Below are 6000 nucleotides of genomic sequence, written 5' to 3'. Positions count from 1 at the left end.
CCTAAAATCATCAAATTGACTAATTCCTTGGAACCAGGTTACAACGAATATTATAGGCCTTTTAAAAATTCCTATTGTACATCAAAATTCACTACTAAACCTTGAGATTTTGACATTTGAACAATTTAATCCTTAAATCAAAATCTAACAAAAATCACTTCAAAATTCAACCAAATACCACAACCAAAGTTTCAAAAGCATCGTTGTCATCAAAAAATTTCAAGATTCATCAATGGTAACTTTCAAAACTTTTAATAAATTCAAAAACGAAGGTACGGGCGAGCTGAACCTAGTTGCAACTATCTCAAAAACATAAAAATCATTAAAAATGGGCTTGAATACATTTACATGCAATGAAGTCCACTTGACCAAATTCCCTATCCCTTTCTATGGCAATTTTTCGGTGGAGATGATATCAAATGAAGAAGATGACATTATTTCTTATGTTATTATTAGTTTTATTTACTAATTTACCTTTTTTTCCCTTTAAAAATTATCAAAATTTCAATAATACCAATCCATGTACATCCGCTATCAACATATATGATATAATTATCATTCAAGTCCACTAACATTCACTTATAAAGCTATTTGACTCTCTTAACTATTAGAACTCAACTTTTTCACTTTTTATGATTTAGTCCTTTTCACTTAATTAAGAAATTAAACATTAAAATTTCTTAAAGAAATTTTAATACGACCTTATTAAAATCCCTAGACACTAAATAAATAAAATAATAATTTACTCATTGAAATTGTGGTCCCAGAACCACTGTTCTGATATCACTGAAAAACGGACTATTACAGCTCTATCCCTAAGTAAATTTCGTCCTTGTAATTGTTACCTGAGAATAGATCTGGATATTGTAATTTCATTGATTCCTTGGTTTCCCAGGCTTCAGCACCATGACGATGCCATAAAATTTTCACCAACAGTACTCGTTTACTTTGAAGTTCTTTGACTTCCCGAGCCAAAATTTTCACTGGTTCTTCGTCAAATTTGGTTGTAATTCAACTTCACTATTAGGAATCACGTTTGATGGATCAGATCTATACCTTCATAGCATTGAAACATGAAACACATTATGAATTTTCTCTAATTCAGGAGGCAATTCTAATCTGTAAGCTACAGGGCCAACTCTTTCAATAATCTCGTATGGCCCGATAAATCTTGGACTCATCTTTCCCTTCTTGCCAAAACATAGCACTTTCTTCCATGGAGAAACTTTTAAGAGCACTCGATTACCAACAGCAAAATAAATATCTTTTCTTTTCAAATATGCGTATGACTTCTGATGACCAAATGCAACCTTCAAACTATTTCAAATAATTCAAACCTTATCTTTAGTTTCTTGAATAAAATCAATCCCCACCATTTTGGCTTCACTCAACTCGGACCAATACAACGATGTTTTATATTTTCTTCCATACGAAGCTTCAAAAGGTGCCATTTTTATACTGGACTGATAATTGTTAATATAAATGAATTCAGCTAACAGTAGATACTTTTCCCAGCTACCGTCAAACTCAAGTATACAACACCGTAACATGTCTTCCAGAATCTATATTACTTATTCTGATTGCCCGTTTGTCTGAGGATGAAACACGATACTAAAGTTGAGTTTAGTGCCCAAAGCTTCATGAAGTTTACTCCAAAACCTCGATGTAAATAACAGATCACGATAAAAAATAATAGATGTTGAAATTCTGTGTAATCTCACAATTTTTGACACATACAAATCCGCTAACCTTGCAAGTGAGTAATCTGTTCTGACTAGAATAAAATGGGCCGACTTAATTAATCTATCAATAATCATCCAGATCGAGTCTTTCTTTTTCATAGTTACGAGCAAACTAGCTACGAAATCCATCGTGATCTGCTTTTACCTACTGACAAATTAAACATTTAGCTACGAACTCACAAATTTCATGTTTCATACTCGGCCACTAGTACATTTGCTTCAAATCACGATACATCTTCATACTACCAGAATGAATGGAATACGTATTGCTGTGAGCTTCAGACAGAATATCTCCTTCCAAACCTAAATCATTCGGGACACAAATCCTATCACGATAACGCTACGTGCCATTATTATCAATACTACATTCATTAGTCAAATTATCTTGAACCAATTTTCACTTTAATATCAACTTTGGATCATCATATTGTATGTCCCGAATTTGTTTTAGAAATAATGGTTCAGTCTTCAATTCCGCCAATACAGAACCATCGATGTTCAAAGCCAAATGAGCGTTCAACGCTCAAAGTACAAAAAAGATAACTTTCTGCTAAGTGCATCTGCAACCACATTAGCTTTCCCCGGATGGTAATCAATAATCAAATCATAATCTTGCAGTAGTTCTAAGCAACGTCATTGCCTCAGATTCAACTCCTTTTGGGTCATTAAGTATTTTAAGCTTTTACGATCAGTACTATACACGTGACATTTCTCACCATATAAATAATGCCTTCATATCTTCAAAGCAAAGATGATAGCACCAAGCTCAATATCATGAGTAGGATAATTTCTCATGCGGCTTTGACTGTCGAGAAGCATAAGCTACTACCTTCCCTGTCTGCATTAACACACAACCTAAACCATTGAGAGATGCATCACTCTAAACAACATATGTCGTTCCAGATTCAGGCTGAGTTAATACTGGAGCTTCTGTTAACATGCTTTTCAGTTGATCAAAACTTTGTTGACATTTATCAGACCAAGCAAATTCGATGTTTTTCTATAATAACCTAGTCATAGGTGAAACAATGATCAAGAATTTTTAACGAATCATCGATAATATCCAGCTAATCCCAAGAAACCTCAGACTTCAGAAATGTTCTTCGAAATTTTCCATTCAATAATCGCAGATACTTTATTCGGATCAACCCTGATTCCATCCGCAAAAATAACATGTCCCAAAAAATCTACTTCTCGCAACCAGAATTCACATTTACTAAAATTCACATACAGTTATTTTTCACGCAAAGTTTGCATTAAGACTCTTAAATGTTCGGCGTGATCTGACTCGTTCGATGAATAGATTAGGATATCGTCAATGACTACCACAACAAACTGATCTAAATATGGCTGAAACACATGTTTCATCAAATCCATGAATGTTGCAGGAGCATTGGTCAAACCAAATGGCATCACCAGAAATTCATAGTGACCATATCTAGTTCTGAGTATAGTTTTGGATACATCTTGCCCTTTAACTCGTAGCTGATAATATCTGGATCTCAAATCGATCTTCGAAAATACTGTAACTCCTTTTAATCGATCGAACAAATCATTAATATGAGGTAACGGGTATTTATTCTTGATGGTAGCTCTATTTAGCTATCGATAATCTATACATAGTCTTATTGACCCAACTTTCTTCTTCACGAACAAAACTGGAGAGCCCCAACGTGATACGCTCGACCGAATAAATTCGCGATCTAACAACTCTTGCAACTGCGCTTTCAACTCTTTCAACTCTGTAGGGGCCATCCGATACAGTGTTATCTAAATTGGAGCAGTCCCAGGCACAAGTTCGATCACAAATTCTACTTCTCGTGTTGGTGGCAACCCAGGTAGTTCTTCAGGAAAAACATCAGCATACTCCTTGACTACTGTCACTTGTTTGCTTTTTTACTTTATCGTTTTTGAATCAAGAATGTAGGCTAAATAAGCTTCACAACCCTTTTTAATCAAATTCTGAGCTGTCAATGCTGAAATTACATTTGTAATACAATCGACCCCATTTGCCTTAACATAAACAAATTCACCATCTGGACGCTTCAAACTAACTTGCTTCCTTCGACAACTCACTATTGTATCATGCTCAGAAAACCAGTCCATTCCCAGAATGATATCAAAATCATCAAAAGGTAACAACATCAAACTAGTGGGAAAATCGTAACCCCTAATTTTCAATGGACGTGATCTACACGTCTGATTAACTAAAACACACTGACCCAGGAGATTTGTAACTTTAACGGTATATTGAGTAAAATCAACATGTAATTTCTTTTTGTCTACTAATGCAGTGCATATATACGAGTGAGTTGATCCAGGATCAATCAATGCATATACATTAATATCAAAGAGAGAAAAAGTACCTGCAATAACATCTAGGGCAGTAGCTTCCGCACGAGCTTTGATTACATAGGCTTTAGTTGGTGTTCTCGCTTCAGACCGTTCATTCATCTAGACATTCTTACCTCGACCAGGAGTAGTGTTCCAAACATTTCCAGATCGTCTACCTCTTTGAGAAATTGCTTCAGGCTTGTTTGATTGATTTCCAAAATCATTTTGCTTCTTTGAACAATCACGAAGGAAATGATTAGTAGATCCACAATGAAAAAGCTCCTGAATTTGATCGGCACTCACAAAAATGTCTTTTATTGCATTCATCACAAACAGAAATGGTTCTCTTAACATTTCTTACACTTTCAACACTAGCCGCTGGAGAATTAACATACTGGAAATTGTTTTGCCTCGGATTCTCTCTACTAGTGAACTCTGAAAGGGCAGTTGGTCGACTTGTGTCATTCTAAATTTCTTTGATGGAGACGTTTAAGCAAACTTGAATGACCCCCTTTTGTTAAAGTTTTAAAATTTTAAATCTGATTTTCATTTACTTTTACAAATTTCTTCAACTTTATGAGCCCGTTCAGAAAGTTCTACAAATTCCGTAACTTTAATGCTGCTATAGACATACAGATATTATCATTCAACCCGACTTCAAAACTATTACATATTTTCTCCTCATTTGATACGATATTACGGGCATACTTGCTTAACTGTACAAATTCACGTTCATACTTAGCTACAGTCTGATTTCCTTATTTTAACTCAAGAAATTCTTTCTTTTTCTTATTGATAAATAATTGGCTAACATACTTCTTCTTGAATTCAGTTTGAAAGAGATCCCAATTAATATGATCACTCATGTCATCGTGCTCAAAGTGTCCCACTATAAATACACTTCATCTTTTAGTAGCGATACCGCACATCTCAAACAATATTTGGGAGTGCACACTAACTTCGTGAAGACTCTCTTTGTATTCATTAACCAATACTCAACTTTTGCAGAATCATCATCCACCTTGCCTCTAAATTCTTTCGCTCCATATTTTTGAACTTTATCCATTGATACGCGATTAAACGTCACCAGTACAAAATTTTGAAGACCTAGGGGTGTTGAAGGAGGCACGTTAGGGGTGGAGGTGGCGGAGTTGCAAGATTTGTTTACTTGAATTCAATGAACCACTGATTCATCATTCTGAGGAATACATTTTTCATTTCATCAGCAAAAGACTGTAGAATTGACGCACTATTAGTTGCTTCAAGATTCAAAGCTTGAACGTTACTTTCAGCCTCATTAATTACAGCCCGGTTCGATTCAGCTGACATCTTGAATCTAAAAGAAAATACAATATTAGAACGGATCAAAAGCATCACACTATCACAGGGTATAGGTGACATGTATATATGAACTCTACTCCACTACGTTTGTCCTAGAATCGACTAAATCGTAGCTTTAATACCACTAAATGTAACACCCCTAACTTGTATCCTCGCCAGTTTAGGGTTATAGAGTATTACCTAATAATCCGAAGCATTTATACTTAACTTTGTTCAATAATATAACCAAAACATAAATAAATCATACACACAGATATCATCCCTAGATCGAGCCCTCGGGGCCCAAAAAATACCTTAAAAACAATTCATGACCAATTTTAAATCATTTGGAAAGTCTAAGAAAAAGTCACAAAAATTTGAAAACAGGGGTCACATAACCATGCGGCAAGGCTGTGTGCCTCACATAGCTGAGAAACATGCCCGTGTCTTGTAACGCGTAGGTTTGTGCAAGTGTACACAGTCGTTATCAAGTAATAAGTAAGTATCGAGTTATTGTCTCCATAGGGATTGTATTTGTGCTAAGTCACTTAATTTGTTAAATTATATTAACAATTTGGTAAATAAAAGCACAATATAGTTTAGA

This window comes from Gossypium hirsutum, chromosome D09 (genome assembly GCF_007990345.1).
Source record: "Gossypium hirsutum isolate 1008001.06 chromosome D09, Gossypium_hirsutum_v2.1, whole genome shotgun sequence".
Classification (NCBI taxonomy): Eukaryota; Viridiplantae; Streptophyta; class Magnoliopsida; order Malvales; family Malvaceae; genus Gossypium; species Gossypium hirsutum.
The sequence above is the reverse complement of the archived record's forward strand: the minus strand, read 5'-3'. Positions refer to the sequence as shown.